Source organism: Rousettus aegyptiacus, unplaced genomic scaffold (assembly GCF_014176215.1).
Source record: "Rousettus aegyptiacus isolate mRouAeg1 unplaced genomic scaffold, mRouAeg1.p scaffold_m13_p_3, whole genome shotgun sequence".
NCBI classification, from domain to species: Eukaryota; Metazoa; Chordata; class Mammalia; order Chiroptera; family Pteropodidae; genus Rousettus; species Rousettus aegyptiacus.
Window position 1 is genome coordinate 19,999,252 of NW_023416306.1, and position 20,989 is coordinate 20,020,240.

Sequence of the window (20,989 nt, forward strand, 5' to 3'; positions counted from 1 at the left end):
CTCTCAAAACAGACTCCTCTATGCAAATTCGACATTAGCTGGGGAATGTAAAAGGTCAAGTTCTGAAGGCATTTAAGAGTGGCTGAAGCATTCTGTTCAGCCAGCATTTACCGAGCTGCTTCTGCATGGCGGATACAGTGATGGGGGTGGAGGATGCAGAGTTGGCCAGTGGACCCCAGTGAACCCAGGAGGATTGGGGGAATTTCTCTGCAAGGGGAGGGCAGGGCCTGGTCAGATCAGACACAGAGAAGGCCGTCAGGAACAACTTGAGAGAGGATAAAGAACCTAAGTTAACACAGTCAAATTCAGGGTCTCACACTGCTTCACCAGTCTTATATCTGAGCCCTCCTTTCTGCATTTTATAGAGAAGTATCCTGGTAGCTTTTAACATTCTCGTTCAAACATCAGGAACCTGGTCAGACAAATCTTATCCCTGAAAGAAATTGGGGTTCCAAGCTGGTAATTGGTTTCAGGGGATTGATTGTTGACTGTGAACTGGGAAGTTTCACATACATTATTTAACTTCACTGTCATCTCTCTCTCTCCTCTTGCAGTTAAGGAAACTGAGCTAGCAAAGGTAGTGTGGGGCTAGGAACAAGAGGGACAAACTGTGACCTTCTGAACCTCGTGTCCAGGTGCACAAGGGGTTCTGTTTTCTAGGATGGACATAGCCCGCCAGAGGGGTTTAGCTTTGGAGATTGGAGGGAGCAGGAAGACGAGGCACCCTACCTTCCCCCAACCCTCAGGATGCGTGACAGGTTGGGAAGGGACCTGCCTCTCTACCTAGGAGAGCGCCTCTTGATCATAATCCCAGTGCTCGCTTTCCTTCCACCAGACAATGGTTCCTGGACAGCAGAGCCAATCTTTCCATCTCTTCCCAGGGTCTGTTGCAGGGGCTGGAATGCCTAAGGCACTCTCCACTGGCCATGGCGTTGACAGGTTGGTGGGGGCAGGGCAGCCTGCCGGTGTTCTTCCCAACCCTCGGCTCTACTTACCAGCTCTAATAGAGACAGGATGGGACCTGGCCATTGTCCACACTGCTCTGTTCTGGGTCCTGGCAACCGCAGGCTCCATTGTCACAGATGTTTTTCATCTGCCTGAGGGGGGACTAAAGAGAGTGCTTGGTAGGCCCCTGGCTGAAATCTGATCTAGTCATGGGTTCTAGGACCCAGAGATCTTGCATCACACAGCTTCTGGTCGTGCCTCCGGTGAAGACCAGCTGTGAACACATATTTAACCACAAATTCGGACATTTATTGAGCCTATACTATGTGTCAGGCACTGGGGTTAGAGAGATGAAATTCGAACCCATATCTTAGAAGGATTCATGGCAGAGTAAGGATGATAGTGACATCGTGAGATCTGTCTTGTCTGTCTTCCTGTCTGTCTGTCTGTCTGTCTGCCTCTCTTTTTATCTATATCTGTCTGATAACTGCTTTAAAAGAAGATAAAGCCAGACATAAGAGAGACCAGGAGAGATAGCCACTCATTCTGACAGCCATCAGGGAACTTCCTAGGGAGTAGCTGGCATTTAAATTTACCCTTGAAGACAGAGAAAAAAAAAAATAGTGTTCAGGGGGCAGACCGAACAGCAGATGCAAAGGCTCAGAGGCATGAAGAGACCTTTGGTATTTCAGGAGTGGTGCCTTCCCCAGGTCCAGTGTTCTGAGCTTGGCTAATGCAGGACCCACCTTCTGTAGTTAGGGTACTCACCCATCTCTGTTCAGAGGCCTGCCCTCACTCAACCCAGAAGTAAGTGTCCATTCTCCTTTTCCCTGGATAGGAGCGATGCCTCTGGGCTGTCTTTGAGGCATTGAGCACCTTTGGCCAGGGATGCCTCTGGTTTAGTTAATCAACACTGATTTGGTACTTCCTGGCTTCCAGGCACTGTTCCTGAGTGCTTTCTAAAGGTTAGCTCTTTCATTTAATCCTCGTAGCAATGCTCTGGCCATGCTGCCCTCCCAGGTAGCGGCCATTTGGTACCTAGGTGGGCAGAGCTCTTCTCCCCAGTCTGTACCCTTCTTTGGGTGATGCTCTGATCACGGTATGGCTTCTGGCTGCTCTCTGCTCTTCACACCACTGTGCCAGGAAACAACGAAGTCTGAAAGTTGTGATGAGTGCTGACTGCCATGGTTTTTTCCCCCTGACCCCATTTCCTTCAGGGGGCCTACGGGGCCCCACTGACTATACTTTCTAAATCAGAGATTGGACTCTGTAGTCTGAAAAAGAATGTTTGTGCTGCCTTTTTGTGCAAGAGGAGGCCTGGGAGGTGTTGTTTGGATACTGAGAGAGTGGAATTTTTGAGACATTTCGATGGTTTATGTGGAAAGTTAGGACAGAGGATTTGAAATTGGGATAGTCCTGGAAAATTCAGGTCCCATGATTTACTGTCAGGATACACAAGCCTTTAATAAATATTTAAGCACTGTGTGTAGTTTGGAGTGAATTTTTTGTACTGAGCCTATCAAAGCCTCAAAAGGGAATAAACAGTACCTTTTAGTTCCAAAATCTTGCAAATTCCTACCAGCCCTCGTTTACAGATGGGATCAGAAAGCTGAGGCTCAGAGAGATGAAGTGAATACCCGAAGGGCACATTGCTCTCAAGTCAGACAGCCAAGATTTGAACCCAGGTCAGTCCCTAGACAAATCATTTAACTGTAAAATGAGATTAATAGAACCCATTTCCTATAAATTGACCATTTTAAAGAAGTTAATAAGCAAAAACTCATTAAGGCACAGAAAAGGGTCCCTGCCCTTTGTGGTCAGGCCCCTGACCCTCCAGAAGAGCACTTGGTTTGGCGTTTAGTGCAGAGAGATGCTGTGGGTGAGTGATGGCCCATTCCCAGAGCTACAGGTCCTAGCTCTTAGGCCTAAAGGGGCAGGACCCAGGACCAGAAAGGGGCCACAGCCTGCTGGATGCTGTGTTGGTGAAAAGCACTGGTCTGACTTTGGGAGTAGGATGTAAAGACCTGGTCCCTGCACCCCACTTGCTTCAGGTGAGTCAGCCTTGGTCTATACCTGACAGTCTTGGTGAGAGAGGCATTAGCCAACTCTGTCATTTGTCCCTTGACTCTAACCACTGGTGTGTCTAGAGAGGAGATGATGACAGCCTGACCTTAGATCTTGTCCACTTAGTTCACCTAGCAGCCTCTCATACCCATTCTGGTTATCAAATTCATCCATGGCAGTTGCAGAAAATTGAAGAGTCAGGGGTCAGAAGAAAAATCGGGCTGTGAGAGCCTGGAACCTACTCCTCCTCCCCAGTTAACTCGTGCTTTGGGGCTTTGCTCCGTGACCGCAGATGCCTTTGCTCGCTTTCCTGATTTAGGTAAAACTGCCGGCTCTAAACCCTTTTGCCACCAGATCTCCCTCCTTTTATAGCACTTTTCACAGTTGCAATTTTGTCATTAATTAGTGTAATTATTTGTATTAATACCTATTGCCTCAGCTACACTGTGAGGTCTGTAAAGTCAAGTCTATCTTTCTTAAAAAAAAACAAAAAACAAAAACAAACAAAAAAACAGTTCTCTGAGATTTATTTTTTCTTTTAAGTTTATGTTGAGCTAATTCACATATAGAAAAGTTCCAAGAATAGAACAAAGAACTCCCTTACACCCTTCACCCAGATTCCCCAAATGGTACTGTGTTATCACATTTGTTTTATCCTTCTCTCTATGTATATGTATTTTCCCTGAACCATTTAAGAATTAGACTCTTCCTTTCCCCCAGAGCACGTCCATCTCCTGGAAGCAATGACATTCTCCTTTATAACTACAGCACAATTTTTAAAATCAAGAAATCAATATTGACTATTATCAATATTCAATACTATTGAAATCCATACTATTATCTCATCTACAGGCCTTACTCAGGTTTTGTCAGCTGTCTTGATGGTATCCTTCGAAGCAAAGGAAACCCCAGGTCACACGTTGCCAATGGTTGTCATGTCTTCTCAGTCTCCTTTAAACTGGAACCGTCCTTTCGCTTGTCTTTGACCTTTATGACCTTGACATTTTTGGAGAGTACAGGCCAGTTATTTTGCAGAACGCCCCTCGCTTTGAGTCACACCACTCCTGATGTGCTCATCCCTCCCCAGCTCTTCTCCTGCTACACCGGCCTTCTCTCAGTCCCCCTCACCTGCTTCTTCCTGCCACTGGGCCCACGAGAGCCTAAAATGTCACATACCCAGGCTAGATGAAGGAGGAGGGACGAGGTCTATGATAGGTGCGCATGGGGGACAAACAAGCTGGCTGTGCTCCCCACTGCCCAAATGCTAATGGATTGTAAGAGCCAGGGTATGTGAGGGAGGTGGGGCAGGAGACCGGGGTCTCCCTAGACCTTACCTTCCTTTTCCCCCTGGCGCTCACACCTCTACCTTGTCCTTCCTGCTCGAACACCCATGTTTCTCTTCCAGTCCTAGTTCTGAAATCAGAACCAAGTAGCTGGCCTTTGGCAGAGGAAGGGAAGCAGGTGGCACTGGGGATCCAGGCACGAGAGGATGAGCGTTAGATGGCTGGTAGGTGCAGACAGGGACTTGGATGCAGAGAAACCAGGCGGGAAGCCAGTGTCGGGAATCCCGGTAACAAGGTCAATGGTGGGCCATTTATCAGGAAGCCTACATTTGTCATATCGAGTGCTCTGCCTCTGGTCAGAGGTGGCAGGCACTGGGGTCCATACAGTCTGGTACTTTAACCCATTATTTGCCTAGCAAAAAATAAAACCCTGCCTACCTGGGTCAGAAAGTATTGTAGAATGAAACTCTGAAGGTATAGAGGTGTTTACGGGGGCATCCCAGTCATGTGGACTTTATGAACACAGTCCAGTGCAGTATAATATTTTTATAACTCTAGGCATCAGTGGCACTAATGGAAAAGTCAGTGAGTGAAGGAGTGTACTAGTTCTTAGAATGCAAGATACTAGCACTTACTGGCCTTTGGAAAGGTTTTCTAGTTACCTGTCATGTTTTACTGGTTAAGAATGTTCTCCCCCTTGCCAAAGCACAGTCATGTGAAAGCATGTAGTTTGACGTCTCAATTTACAGGACAAAATGACGCAGCATCAGAACTAAGCTCCCAGATCTGAGGTGTGCTTTCCAGATCTCACCTAAGGAAGTTTATTAGATACACTATATTGCTATAATTTTGTTAACATCCTTTGACATTTCTCTAACTTTAGAAATAAGTTGTATTGTCATTGAAGCAGTTACACATTTCTTGCTCTTTTATGTAGACGTTGCTAGGCCGATTTTTCAAAACTTTCCTATAAAACAGATGATGTGTACCTTCTGTTGAATTTCTATAAGGGTATACCGTGGAGATATTGCGTGTTTGGTTCCAGACCACTGCAGCAAAGCAGGTATTGCAATAAAGTGGGTCGTAATCTTCCTGCTAGTGCAGTGTCTTGCCTTCAGTTCATAAGTGCTCAATATCCGTGAAGCACAGTAAAGCAAAGCACAATGAAACGAAGTATGCCTGTGTTCTATACTATCGTTTCTCAAACTTTAGCACATGAGAGTCACCTGTTAAAACACAGGCTGCCAGGCCCCACCCTCAGGCTTTCTGATTCTGTGGGTCTGACTCACACTCTCAGGTGGGGCCTGAAAATTTGCATTTCTAACAAGCTCCGGTGCTGCTGGTCCAGAGACCAGGGACCATCCTTTGAGGACCATTGTCCCAGGCCTAGTGATAGTATCGGACTGTGTGCTCTGGGCACTGCAGCCCGCGAGGCCCTCCCTGCTGTCCAACCAGCATTCCGTCCCCCCTGGTTACTCCTACACCAACCAACCTGACCATTCCACTCTTTCCAGGTCTCTCGTTGTCCTCGCCTCTCCAGGTGACCCACCATTTGTGACCTTGAGATGCTCAAGGCTGTTCGCTGGGAGCCTCCTTCTCTTTACCCCTCCTTCATTTTCTGGCTCCTGTCCTTTCTTCTTTTCCTCCATTCTGATAAAATGAGTGTCTTCTGGCTCACACTTACCTCTCTACTTGCCGTTGAAGACTGTCTTCCCATCCCCTGGGGAAAAAAGGCTTCTCCAAGCCTGGCCTCACTTTCCAATCTCTGCCTAATTACTCCTTTCCCTTTCCCTGCCAATCCTGCTGAGGAGGAGTCTGTGGTCACTGAAAAAGATTTGCGCTCACCTCTCTTGACACAGACATTCTGTTCAATTCCAGGTGTTCAGAGTTTCTATATCTATAATGAAGGAAAGACATCTGTTTTTTTAAATTGTGTTAAAATACATATCATGTAAAATGTACTATCATAACCGTTTTTAAGTATACGGTTCAGCGACATTAAGTACTGTCATGTCACATTGTTGAGCTACCGTCATCCTCATGCAGCCACAGAACTCTTGCAAAACAAACCCCGTACCCATTAAACACTAACTGCCCATTTGCCTTTTTCCCCAGCCCCTGGCCACCACCCTTCTGTTTTCCGCCTCTGAATTTGACTACCATAGGTACCAAATATAAGTCGAATCATACAGTATTTGTCTTCCTGCGGTGGTTGTTTCACTTAGCATAGTGTCTTCCAGGTTCATCCATGCTGTAGTATGTGTCAGAATTTCCTTCCTTTTTAAGGCTGAATGATATTCCATTGAATGTACATACCACATTTTGCTTATTCATTTATGCATCTATGGACCTAGGGTTGCTTCCACCTTTGGGCTATTGCAAATAATGCAGCTGTAAGCATGGTGTATGGGAAGATATAATATTGATTTAAGGGGACTCGCAACCTCAGGTCAGATTTTTAGGCATTTGTAAAGCAGTCTTGGCTTTATCTACCCATGCATCCTGCAGCCTGCCATCCCCAGGCTTCCTCCCACCTGCCTTTAACCAACATCACCCTTGCTGTGATGGCCAAGGACCACTCGCTTGTCAAGACGAGTAGCCAGTTCAGTCTGTGCACCTAGCTGGTTGCCCCTCCCTCGTTCCAGGGCCTCTGTGGTGCAGCTCCTCTCCTGCCTCCCTGCCTGCCTTGGCTCATCCTCTGCTATTCCCTTTATCCTCTGCTCTTATCATCCTGTAGCCTTTCCCGGGGGAACTCACCTGATCCCATCGCCAGGAGCTCACAGGTCTGTGTCTGCAGCCTGGTCATCCCTGGGCAGTTCAGGTCCCATATATGTTCCATCTAAACACCGTCCCCTGAGCATCCTCAGATCCTTCTTCCGCTCATTCAAAATAGAGCTCAGCATCTTCTTTCTTAAAAATAGACACAGGTCTGTGTCTCCAGCCTTGTCCCCCATAAGTCTCCACAGTCTTCATCTTAGAAACCCTGAGGTCGCTCTTCACTAACCCCTACACCTGCACTGGACAGATCTGCCCATCACACCTGAGTAATGCCTCCTCCAGCCGCCCTCTGTTCCGCCCCCGATAAAACCGGATTTGTTCCGAGGTTTCAGCCATGTGCCTCTGCTTTTGCTTACTGTCCCTACCAGGCTCTTCACACCTTTCCCTCCTTCACATTGCTATCAGGAAGTGTCCCCTACAAAAATACTTAAGATCACGTCATTCTCCATGGGTTCCACGTAACCTGGCTCCATCTGGTCTTGCTTTCCCCCATCTCTACCCAAAACCCTGTGACCATGTGCTCTCAGCCAGGGCCTCCCTAGCTTTAGTGCTAAAATTCAGATTCTGATTCTAGGAGTCTGACAAGTTCCCAGGTGCTGTTAAGACTCGTCCACAGACCACACGTTGAGGAATCGGACTCTAGATCTCTGTTTCATAAATAAAGGTCTACCAACATATTTTCAGTCTATAACGCAGGAATTTAACATTTTTGTGTTATAAATGCAATGTTTTCTGTCCTATGCAAAGTTCATTGTAAAACTTTCTGTCATAAAGGCAGACTTCTTGTTGCAATGCTTATTTGCTACTGAAAGATTCTCAAGGACCTATAAAGGCTTCAGTTTCTTAAGAATTTCCAAATAGGTCCAAGTGCACGATTGTGCGTGGGAGGCTCATAGGAATGTTTCCGCTGTCAAGAGGTACGCACTCAGGGTTGTGGTCCCTCCTGTGAGCTTCTCTAGGACACATGTCTCTTATTCCGCTCCCCCGCCCCGCCCCCACCCAGGGCCCAGCTGGGCCTCCTTGGGAGGTGGCTTGGCTAAAGGGGAACATCACTCTCCGCCTTCCTCTTGAGACAGGCATAGAAATAGGAGATGTGGTGTAGGAAGACCAGGTTGGAGAGGCGACCTGAGCCTGAGGCCTTGGGGGGAAGGCGCTACCTGTCCAAGGGAGAGTTCCCGGCAGCTGGGCCTTGTCAAGGGGCACGTGAAGCCCGTTTTATGACTCTTAATAAGGCTTTGCTGTGTATGGGGCTCCCCAGGAGCTGGGCTTCGGCCCGCAAGAGCAAGGAGGGGGTCACAGAGGGCAGGAGGTGGAGCCAAGTGTACCTGGGGGAGACTGGGTGATTGACACACTAGGAAGGTCAGAGAAGCAAGTCCCAAATGGTGAAGAATCGGGTTCTCGGGGTGAGGGGATGGATAGATGTCAGGGAAGGAGGTTGCCACTTTTAACTAGCTGCTCCCCGAACTTCGTTACCTTCCTGTCCCCCATGACTCTAAGCTGTTTAGTCTGTCACTAAAGGGTTCCGCGATCTGGCCTCCGCCTGCCTTCTGTTTGTTCTTGACTGTTTTTTCTCCTCATTTCTAGGTCCCAGCCAAGTGACTGTTCCCCGCATAAAATGCAGGGACACTTCCTCAGCTCCTAGCCTCCTCACACAGAATTTTCTCTGCAAGGCTCTGGTGCTCACTATTATCTCTTGGTACAGGTTTTAAGCATGGGGTCGTCTCCAGACCTGGCCCCTTCCCCACTAACTCTGTGACCCCCGTTGAGCCTCCTAATACCTCTGTTTCCTCATCTCCACACTTGGAATGACAGGTATGTCCACATCACGAGTGATGGTTCCATAATGACAAGCATTTCTGGTGGCGCATGATAATCAGGAAGTACGCATCAGTTATTGTTTGCTGGTTGTCCCCCAGTAAGTTTGACAGAAGGACCATGGCGTGGCATTTGTCCACAGGTGAAGCCAGAGGTCCCGGAGGTGGAGAGAGCTGTGGTGTGTGTGCACTGCCTTGGGCAGGAGGTGCTGAGGTGGTGCCGCTGCGGGGTGAACGGGGCGTGAAGGTCGATGGAGCCGAGGAGGAGGCAGCGAAGGCCTGGGGGGAGTCGCTGTGGGGTGGAGAGCAGACCCTCCCAAACGTGAATGTGCGTACGACATGATTCAGATTCTTTAGGTCCAGGGTGAGGGCTGAGATTCTGCTTTTCTAATAAGTACCGGGGTGATGCCAATGCCATCGATGCAGAGTCCCACTTTGAGTGGCATTGGCCCAGGACATGATTTCTGGTGGGGAGGTTTGTAGAGAGGAGGGTATAGAAAAAGCAACCCAAGTACAGCTATGCAGCTTTCTACCCCTCTGCGTGGTCATGCCTTAGAATGGCAGGTGTACCCAGGGATCTGGAGTCTGGCAGGATGGATTGGAATCAGATTGTCCAGGATAATGGATTAGGGCAGTAGGGGCCCCTGAGGGCTTCGGAGTAAGTAAGTGCTGGGTGATTTGATTTTGCTGTTGGATACTCCATCCTCCAAGGTCTAGCTTTGCCACTAGAATCCCCTTAGAAGCTGTTTCCTTCTGTTCCAGGCTGAGCTGTGGTCACACCCTAGACAAGGCCCCAGCAGTCAGTAGCGCATCCTGTCTTCACAGCACTTACCACACTGAAAGTCATTATTCATGCATCTCTCTGACAAGCCTTTGAGTTCCCAGAGGGCAGAGACCTGAGATAGCCTCTTACTCACCTCTGAACCCTGGCACCTGCCATGGAGCCTAGCTGTAGCTGGTGCTCAGTAAATGCCTGAGACGTCATAGGGAGGGAGGGATGCAGAATGTTCATGAGAGAAGAATGTGTAAAGCCCTGTGACTAAAAGACAGCCCTGAGAGCCAAGCACTGAGTTGGGGTGCCTGGGAGAGCAGAGGTGTGGATGAGGGAAGATGGTTTAAGGAGTCAACAGGACCCCCGAGCAAAAATGCCACAAGCAACTTCAGGAGATAGAGTGGGGACTCGGAAGGGGTGACTGAAGGAGATCGGATTTGGGCATCAGCTTTAAGGAGCAAGAGTTGGGCCGTGAGTTCTCTGGAGGACTGGAGGGAGGGGTCAGCGGGGGAATGGGAATAGCAGTCAAGAAACCATTGTGGTCCAAGATCTAAGAACAAAGCTGGTTTTCCTCTGCTTTCAAGGAGAGGACAGGTGCCCAGATATAGGCTGATTGAGGTTAAAGAATTTCAGCTCAAAGAGGCTGGGAGGAGCCAGCAGACTGGGGCCCACCACGTGCAAGGGTCTAGGGTACACTCACAGCCCTTAGCACATCTAACCCCAACCTTGAAAGGGCCCTGTGAGGTGGGGGGCCATGAGCTCCCTGAACCTCAGATGCACTATGAGTCAGAGTCAACCTCATCTTCCTGAGGAAGAAATAGAGTCTCAGAGAGGTTCGGTAACCTCTCCCCAGTCGGAGCTGGGAAGCGGAGGAGTCAGGCCTGGACTAGGGTCTGTGGGCCAGGGGAGTAGCAGATGGGGCATCCCAGCCTTGGAGTGATATTTCGGGGCCGGAGGGAGGGTGGGATTTCAGGGGGCAAGGAGGAGTGATTTCAGGTGAGGGGAACAAGGTCAGAACTGCGGCAGGGTCAGGGTTGTTGGCACCAGGTGCTGGGGACAAGCCAGAGGAAGAGGAAGCCAGGTCGTGTGAATGCAGAAATGGGAGAGGAGGCGGTAGAGGGTCACGGGGTGGAGGTTTAAGCAGTTACACTCCGTGGGTACCAATAAAATATCAGGTGACAACATTTTTTTTAAAGGACTTTCAATTTGATTTTTTTAACTCATTATTGCTTATAGACAACTAAGGAAAAACAAAGTTGAAAGGATAGAAAAACTAACAATTAAACTTTTATGGTCTCATGAGTTCCTTTATACTTATGTTATAGTTGTGGTCATATTATAGATGCAGTTTTATAACCATCCTTTTTTACTTAATATTCTAATCATTTTCCCTGTCATTATGAAGTCTTCATGGGTATCCTGTGGCTATTTTGTGATTTACTTAACTGGCCCTCTAAGGTTGGAAATGTGCTTTTTTGGTTGTAATTTTTGATGTTATAAATGTCACTAGGAGGAAAACCTTTGCAAATGAAGTGTTCATGTCTGGATATATCCTGTCGGTAGGTTCCTAGAAATGGAATCGCCGAGTCAGACCACCTCCCAGCATTACTGGAATGATGTGCTGTCAGGTGCGCTGACACGAGCCTTCTAAAAGCACCCGTGAAAGCCCCGTGCACTTTAGCTACTCGTTCGTTCACTTGTGTGTGCATTTCACCAGCACTTACTAAGTGCCTGTGGGGAGAGACGGTTCACTGTGACCGGTGTAGCCGAGTAACAGCTGTCCGCATCGGGGGCCTCACTGAGATATGTGGGTGTTTGATCACCCATGAGGTCCCCCACCCAGGAGCCTGGGCCAGCCTGTGGGCCTCTGCGGCTGCAGTGTCCAGGCAGCACGCACCCGTGAGTCTGGAGTCTGGTGTCCCCCGTTTCCTCTTCAATCCGTGTATTCCTCAGATGCTTACTGAGCGCCTCATGTTTGCTCGGCACTGTTCCGGTTGCTAGGGATACAGCAGTTAACGAAACAGTCCCTGCCTTCAAAGAACTTCATTCTAGGGGGAGGTAGGGATGTGGAAATCGGGAGGGAATGGGCAATAAACCAAAGCGATATGTCCAGTGGCGATAAATACTAAGGAGAAATATAGAGTAGGGATGTTAAGGAGAGATCGAGGAGACCTCACTGAGGTGGAATTCGAGCAGGTGTTTGAAGAAAGTCGGGGAGAGCCAGGTGGAGGACGTCCGAGGGAAGGGTGTTCCAGGCGGAGAGCAAGTATGAAAACCCACGGGGGGAACAAGCTGGGAGTACCACAGGAACAGGAAAGGGGACAGGGTGGCCGGAGCAAAGCGGGCCAGGCAGGTGGCCCTGTGTAGCAAATGACCTAGGACCCAGGGTTCAGTTTCTGTTGTTGTTGGGAGGTTTTGGAGCCAGAGGGCCACTTGAAGGAATTCGGACTAATCGCATGCCTTTTTGTTGCTTATCTGCAGTGAGTGATCACTGAGGCCTGTGTTTGGTGGGGAGAGCCCTGGGAGTGAAGTCAGGATTGGGGAAGTCGCTGCCTCCGTCTGCCCTTCAGTGCCCTCCTCTGTGCAATGAGGGACTTGAACTAGGAAACCGGTAAGGATGTGTTGAGCTTTCCGGAGCCTGGGACCCTCTGCCCTGTCATTAGTTAAGTATGCTAGTTAGATCTTGGATCATTGTGGTTTAACTGAGAGGAGTGTGTAAATACAATCGTTGACATATATTTAGTTCTTAATATGTTTAGCCTATCAGATTTACTACTTTGTTACAAGCAAGAGTCAGTCAGTTGTGGGAGGTCTTGCTGTAGTGATCAGCAGCCGGGCGCGGAGTTTATCCACTCAACCATCCGTTCATCTCACGGCTCATTACTGACCTGCTGGGTACCAGGCTCTAGGCCAGCTGCCTGTACTACAGTGGTGATTTTTAGAAGACCCAGACCCTGCCTTCATGAAGTTCACGATCTAGTGCAGTGATGCTTGCTCTGCCAGAGGATCATGACGGGGAAGGGACCCTAGTCAGAAAAAAACAGGGGAGCCCCTGCCTCACATCATAGGCAAAAATCAACTCAAAATGAATCAATGACCTAAATATAAGAGCTGAAGCCTTAAAACCCTCATAAACAAACAAACAAACAAAAACAAAAAAAAAACAGGAGTGAATCTTTGTGACCTTGGACATGACGCCAAACGCACAAGCAACAAAAGAAAAATAGATAAATTGGACTTCGTCAAAATTAAAAACTTTTGTGCATCAAAGACATTATCAAGAAAATGAAAAGAACCTCCAGAAAGGCAGAAAATATTTGCAAATCATGTATCTGATAACAGTTTAACATTCAGAATATATAAAATCTAACTCAGCAACCCAAATTGTGATAAACAACCCAATAAATAGGCAGAGGACTTAAATAGATATTTCAATGAATCTACAAATGGCCAATAAGCACATGAATAGATGCTCAGCATCACTAGTCTTTAGGGAGTTGCAAATTAAAACAGATCACACCTACTAAGAAGGCTAGTAAAAAAAAAAAAAAAAGAAACGTATTGGTGAGGATCTGGAGAAATCGGAACCCTCTTACTTTGCTGGTGGGACTATAGGATGGTAGAACTTTCATAGAAAAGTTTGATCTCTCAAAAAGCTTAACAGAATTACCATAGGACCCAGCAATTCCTCTCCTAGGTTTAAACCCAAAAGAACTGAAAGCGGCTCAAACAGATGCTTAGACTGTGACGTTCACGGCAGCACTATTCACGAGAGCCAAATAGCGGGAGTGACCCAAGGTGAAAGGGTAAACAAGATGGGAAGATAATCTTTAAAAAGGAATGAAGTTCTGATACATGCTACAACACGGATGAACCGTGAAGACCTGCTAAGTGGAATAAGCCAGATACAGAAGGACGGATATTATGTAATTTCATTTGTATGAAATAATCCAGAATAGGCAAATTCAGAGAGACAGAGACTGGTGGTTTCCAGAGGCTGGGGGAGGAAGAGAATGAAGAGTTATTGCTTAATGGGTACAGAGTTTCTGTTTGGAGTGATGAAAACATTTTAGAAATAGTGGCAAGGGTTACACAACATTGTGAATGTAATTAATGCCACTGAAGTGTATGCTCAAAAATGGTCAAAATGGCAAATTTTATGTTCTTCATGTTTTACCACAATTAAAAAGACCAGAGCAGGTAGTTGCAATATCCGGGAGATTTTTGTCACATTTTCGTCTGATTTTTGTCAGGAGCCGCTGGGTTTGGGTTCCACTCTGTGCCAAGTCACCTGACGTGATCTTTAGCCTGGTTCTCTCTCTCAGTGTGGGAGTTGAATGGGTTGACAGGTGTAGGGTGTCATGGGTCATGGGAGATACTCGGGAGATGCATCCCATCCCCTTTAACTTCATACTTCCAGAGTGAAAAGATTATTCTGCCTGATAGAAAAAACAAAACAGTAAATCTGGTGGTTTTACCCAGATCACCTGGTTTGTCATTTTCCTGCAGGCGTTGGTCTAGCCTCATCTTCCAGCTTTTACCCTCAGGCAGGGCACAGCTGGTCCCCACTCCACAGACATTTGCGGCTGCCCTTGGTCACGTGCTCCTTCCCCCTCTGGGTTTACTGCGGGTACTTTTGGAAGTCTGAGCCCTACTCATTAGAGGTCATCCGAACCCCTAGCCATGACTATGATTCCACTAGGCGGAATATTATAAACCAGTGAAGTGTTTGATAGGGGGATAATGCAAAAGACTAGGCTGTGTGATTATGTAGACGTTGCAAGTACTACTTTTTTAAAAGTACCCCAAACAAGACAGTGCTGTTGGTTTTATCTGCCGTGAGCACATCAGAGTGCGCCCTGCATAGCAGCTGGTCTGCTCGACTGCCCCCTCCTCTTCCCCTCCAGGGTTAGTTGCTTTCCGGTGGGCAGAGCCAACTTGTCTATTTCACAGCCATGGAGTAGACTGCACTGCCCAACCACCTCCCTCAGCTGGTTGCAAGACCCTCAAGATCTAGGTGCTGTGAGGCCGTCCTGAATTCTTCTGGAGACCCTGGCTCCTGCCACATCCGGGATGCCACTCTCCTCCCCCACACCCCGTTTGCCAGTTTCCCCACCCCCTGACTGTCATGAGATCCTTGGCTTAGAACTGGCATGTGTGCCCTAGAGGTGAGCGGGCATGGGTCTGGTTGAGCTCAAGTTCATTGAGAAGCCCAGCCTCCCAGGGACTGTAGTGCACCTGAGCCTCCGTCAGGAGTCCTTGCAGTTCTGAGGTCGATGGAAGCAGGTGCAGTAGAAGGGGGGTTGGCGGGTGCTGGAAGGAGAGCTATTGGTCATGGGGTAGGAGAGGCCGCAGGCCAAACCCAGGTTTTGGCTTCAGGAAATGAGGTGGCCCACTCCCGCTTTCCCACTGCTAATAATTAACCTGGGGGTGGCCGCCCGTTGAGCTATTAGATGTCATGTGCACTCACTTCAGCCCACGCCTTTTACAAAAGTGAGAGGCAGTCACTTACTACGTTTCTGCAATTCCGAAAGACATTGTGTTCCACGTTTTAACTTTTCCCAAATCTGCACAGTCTTTGTAATCAAAGAGTACTTTGTACTGTTTCTTTAAATTTTCTGAAATACCTGTTAAATTGTCATCTTAGAATGGAGGAAATATGGTAATTCATACCCAAGTCATTACTCAGGTTTCTGATGTTGCAGAATTAATTAGGCAGGGAAAAGGTTTCCTGGACCATTTCTTCCCTAAGAGGAAATTTACCAACACATGAGCTGTGGGGAGTGTTTATGAGATTATCTCAAAAGGTAAGGACATACCTTTAGTCAGGAAATTACAGAGACAATAGTGATTAAGCGGGGCCTTTTCCCCTTAGTGAATCACCTGTAATTCACCTTCCTCCCAGTCATGTGGGCCAGTGGATTCATTGAGCAGGTATATGATGCCCCGCACTGAACCTCCCTGTTTGGAGTCCAACTGTGTGGCTTAGGCATGGCTCCCTGAGTCTCACCTACCAGTCTGTAAAATGGGACCAGCAGTACTGCTCCCAGACCCAGTTAGACTGAATGGAGCCAGGAGTAATGGGTGTGAAAGTATTTAGCAAATGCCGAAGCCCTGTGGGTAGGTCCCTTGGTTGCTTCTCGGGACAGGAAGCTGGGGAATGGGAGCAGCCTGGGGACTGGGGGTGCCGTGGCTGGAAAAAAGGGTTGGGAATTCCGAGTCAGTACTCAGAGTAGCTGGTTTTGAGAAGTGTCTGCAGAGGGCCAGGCCCTCTGCTGAGTTAGGTATAAGATTGCCACTCCTCAGAATGATTTGTAGATGAGTAAACGGAGACTTAGGAAGTTAATTTATCAGCTTGGGAGTGGCAGAGCAGAGACTGGAACCTCGAGTCGGCCCTGGCTTACTGAAACCCCTGGCTCCCTGGGGCCTCCAGGCAGCAGTGATCATGGTCCGAGTTGTTGCGCACACCTGGAAATCTACAACGGGTTGCATTGGTCTGTAGTCCTAGCTCCCAGCACGTGGAAGGCCTCAGTACAAATAAATGCAGCAATAGCAGCAATGGAGATTTTTGTTCGATTATTTCTAAATACCATTATTCTGATGATCATTTTGGCACGCCTTTGTAAGTCTCTTAGTTAATATAGTTTCATTAATTTCCTGACCCCAACTTACCCAGCCATAAAGCCCTGGAAATCTGACTAGGCTGCATGAAAATACAATTTACCTTGGTTTCTGGAGGTGCTGGCAGCCAGCAGGATCACTGTACCTAATATAACGTTGAAATGGCCCCTCAGGTGAAAGCCTTAGAGGCAGTAGATTTCAAAGCTGAAAGGAGCCTCAGAGGCTCTAAGATGGGAAACCAAGCGAATAACAATGGAGTAGCAACTTCCCAGGTCACTTGGCTCATTAGTGAAAAACAGTGATGCTTGCGAGAAGGAGTGGAAGGTAATTTTCTGTGTTTCCTTGAGATAAAGTCATGGCGAGGGCTGCTGGTGGTGAGGAATGGGCTTCTCTAGCCAGGCTGCCACTAGCTTCAGACTCCTTGGCAGGAACGAAGCTGGCAGGATGGTCTGGCTGTGAGATTCCAGCTCCTTGGCTGGGTTGTGCTGCGATTAGCACATTTCAGACCATTCGAAGTGACTTTAGCTGTTTTCTAAAGGTTTCTGCTTTGAGCTGTACAGGGGTGGGGACTAGAGCCTAAGATAGAAATATCATGGACTGACACCCAAATGGGCGTGTCTGTGCCCCGAGGGCAAATATTAGCACAGTATTTTTGTAAAGTTTATGCAACTTGATTCATGTCCCTGTAGAGTAAATTTATTCCATCCTGTTTTCCAGTCTGGGGCCTAGTGGAACTATTCAGAGGGGGAATGAAGAGATTGGTAGCTTAATTTTAGGTAGAACTGCTCAATATAAAACATGTTCATTGTCTATATTTTGAGCTTTACATATTGCTTTATCTGTTCATGTTATTTTATCCCCTATTGCATCGTTTGATGGACCATTTTAGTCTTTTTCCAAGATTGAGATATCTATTTAGAAATATTTCCCATGAGAAATCCATGGAAGGAAATCCAATTTTGAACAGTGCTGCTCCGAGTAGGGCTTACATATACAGAAATTTAACCTTGGCGCTGTTCAAACAAAAGTCATAATAGAATCTTGATCCCAGAAACTCAGCTCATTTGTGCTACCCCCTCGAGTCTTATCCAGCTTCTCTGTTTGATTATGTCTAGTGATGGGGAGCTCCCTCTCTCCCAAGGCTATCTCTTCCATACTTATGCAGTCTGGAGTGTTCAGAACTATTCTGTTTCGTTTCTTCTTCTACCCCTGGAACCCTTGGGGTCTAAAATAATCTATCTAATGATAGTAATAAGTACCTTTGATTGGGCCCTACTAGGTGTCAGTTAATTTGCATACATATTCAGTGCTTAAAACAACTTTGGAAGGCAGGGAAAATGTCCTTTGTTTTATAGATAAGGAAACTGAGTCTCAGAGAAGGGGAGTGATCTCTAATTTCACACAGCTAATAAATGGCTAAACTAGCATTCCAACCCATATCTCTGCCAGACTTCATCGCCACTGGCCTTCCCACAGCCTCACCCCACATCCTGATTCTCCTGTGTGACGACAGCCCATTGGGTGTCCCTGAGATTTCTCTAGGATTTCAGTTATTCCTCATCCACTTTTACTAAACCTGTTTTCATGAAGTTTCTATGGTGTCCATGCATTTTTCCTCCTGGTCTTTGCACACCCAGTGCCCTTTCTGGACTCTTGCCTCTACCTGGCCAATTTCCCTTTGCCCTGTGGAATTCCCCAGGAAGCCTTTGTGAGCTGGTCCCCCCATTCCACCCTATTCGAGAGCCTTCCTCCTGTTCCTCTGGCACCTGGGCTTTTACCTCCCTTAGAACTCGAAACCCCAGGCACCCCTTCCACGCTCACCCCACTTTCTGGCCTGGCACAGAACAGGTGCCCCGTAAATGAATACCGTGTGAGTAAATGGTCCGGAATTCCTTTGCCAAACCAATATCAAAGGCTACAGGTAATTATAAACAAGACTGATGAGTCTTGTAGGCCGTACAGCTGGGATGGGAATGTGGCTGGTTGCTTAGAGGCTGTTGGGATAACTCCTCTGGAGGTCATTTTCCTCGGCATGGTTTGGTCCAGTCCTCCTTGGGCTGACACGTGCCTCCTCTTTCTCCCAGGAGGCAGGCTTGCTGGCCTCTAAGGTTTCTGGGTTCACCAAGTTGGCATCTAATGGGAGACGTTTACCAGGCACCGTTCAAAGACATACTTGGGAGAAGGCCGAGTCCCAGCCCTTCTCAGTTTTCTCCAGCCGACATGACAAAAGCTGCCAAGAGCGTCCACAGGCAGAGACAGCCCTGGGAGGGGCAAGTCCTGGGAAATTTAGGGGGATGTAGTTTTAGTACTGTACTATGATAACCTTTTCCTAAACATTAAAAACAAACAAACAAACAAACAAAACCCACCTAAAAATCTCATTAAAAAAAAAAAATCTCATGAAAATGGTGTTAAAAGTCAGAGTGGTCACCTCTGGGGGAAGAGGCACGTTTGGAAAGGGGCACGAGGAGGCTCCCGCTTCTCCTGAGCGCCGTGTGCTCTGAGTCCATGCTCTCTCCCTCTCCGTGGTGGAAAGGTGATGACTTCCTGTGCTCACAAGTGAAATGTGCTTTCTGATCTCTGAGGAGCAGACTTGGTGTTCAGGTTAGCTCGCTTCCCATCCCAACCCTGAGAACTCAGCTCCCGGAACACAAGAGGTGGGTTTCCCTTTATAGCAACATTACCTCTTTCCCGAGGAGGCTGCCTGCAGCTCCCAGAGCATTCCTTATCTTGCCCTTTAGGGAGCTTAAAACTGCTTCTTGTTATCCTCCCATATCAAGTATAACTTTTTTATTTTGTTAGTTTTGCAAGTGTCATGGTGTCGAACCTATAAATAAACCGCCGACTCCATAATGAAACTATTTGTCATTTTGAAGCTGTATTCGTACAAGGGTGCTAATTACGGGTCTCCCTTTGAACAAACTACAAATTACCCCACCCCGCTTCCCAGAGGTTCCAGTTGGAGATCCACTCCCTGAACAAATTACAGGATCTATGAAAGAAATGATTTGATCCCAAGATTGTACTTCTGGAGTGTTGGGATTAATCATTGCAAGATAATCTGAGTATTGAGCTGTGGTATTAAAATGACTTGTGTGAGCGTTTTCTCCCAGGTGGAGTCCGAGTTAAAAACTTTCATAGATGCATTCACAGAAGCTTTTTTATAAATAAAAGATATTAAGCACTTTTACATATGCACGCCCAAATTAAAAGTCTTGTGCACCAATATTTCCATTGTCATTTGGGATTATTGAATTTATTAGCAGGCTTTAAGCTTTAAAGATTTAAAATTTTTTCAATATATAAGGCTCAGGACAAATTAGTTTATTGGCTTTAACGCTGAATTAACATGAAAATGCCTTCCTGAATGAATAGATTTTTTTCTAATTTAATAAATATTCAGTAGTGATATTTACATTATAAGCTAGTTTTAAAAAGTTAATATATTTATCTTATACAGTGTCATACTTTAGAAATTAAAAAAACCAACTAAGTGGAAAAAAACGTCAGAAGGTACTATTGATAAATTTATGAAAATTATAGTCATGAGGAAAATTAAATTTCATGTGCCAGTTGTATGGTAATTTTGTTATCACCTATACATAATTTAAAATTGAAATAGTATTTATGAAAGTGTTTTCTAATCTATAGGGGCATTTCACAAATGAAAATGAAAGTCACTGATTTTTAATTAGTTGGGCCACGTTTCACTAATAACATTTGCAAAGCCTAATCGTACAAAATGCACACATCTTTTTTCCTTTTGGTTTCTTCCTTCTGACAGTGGTAGTTGACTCACCATTTCTGAGGAAGTGTGTATAACAGAAGGCTCTGTGGTCCTTTTTTTATAACTTGGATATTATGAATCGTTAAGAATTGCTGTCTGTGAAAGATGTGAACTAATTTGAAGGAACCAGCTGAGACATCTGGTTATATAATATCGGGTGATAGAATTCTTTCTAAATTGATGTTATTTTCATGTTGCTTTCTTCCTCTTTGTTATGACAACAGCTCTAATTCCAGCACTGACATATAGACTGGAAAGTCTGTTACTGCAACCCCTTAGGAAATAACTGCTTCACCAGGAGGACCAGGTGTTAAACTGCAGAGACCTTGTTTAGCTCTGGGATCAACTTGTAATACAGACAGGAAAACTGACATGGGGTGCTGACCCCACTGAGCCCCTGGTGTAGGCACGGACGGTCAAAACTGAAAGGAACCTCGGAGGTCATCTAGTTGAGTGTTTTCCACCTGCTTGGTGTCTCGACCCTCTGCATCAGAGTCCGCTGGGGGCGCTTATTAAAAATCAACTTCCAAATGACAGCTCAAGCAAGGCAGGGACTTGGCTTAAGTTAGGATGAGGAGAAAAGAAAGAAAAGACATCAGAACAATTTGCAAGATTTTAATATGGACTGTGTGTATTACTTAAGTGCTTTATCGATGTTAAATTGCCTCGGTGGGATAATTGCACTGCGGTTATGAAATGTCCTTGTTCTGGGGAGATAGATACGTGCTAAAATATTTAGAAGTAAAAGGACATGGTATCTATAACTTACAAGTGTTCAGCTAAAAGCATTAGTGAGGGGGGTGCAGGAGAGTGATAAAAGCTTAGGTGGCAGAATGTTAACGGTTGAATCCAGGCCAACAGGGATGGGGGTTTAAATGGACTTGTTTTTCTTGCAACGTTTCTAACTTGAAAAAAATGTTTAAGT

General features: G+C 46.7%; 1 protein-coding gene across 6 annotated transcripts in view; it reads left to right on the plus strand.

The window, feature by feature from the left end:
- The window catches only part of PTPN3 (protein tyrosine phosphatase non-receptor type 3), a 106,185-nt gene that overhangs the window by 2,189 nt on the left and 83,007 nt on the right, over nucleotides 1-20,989 (plus strand). The window contains exons 2-3 of one of the 6 annotated variants that reach the window (XM_016130014.2): nucleotides 8,773-8,882; nucleotides 12,138-12,267. The exons of 3 other annotated variants lie outside the window; for them this stretch is intronic. The gene's annotated coding sequence lies outside the window, so the exon portion shown is untranslated. Of the gene's footprint in view, nucleotides 1-8,772; nucleotides 8,883-10,712; nucleotides 12,268-20,989 lie in introns of those variants that run through there. 2 more of the 6 variants (XM_016130011.2, XM_016130012.2) reach the window with 2 other exon arrangements.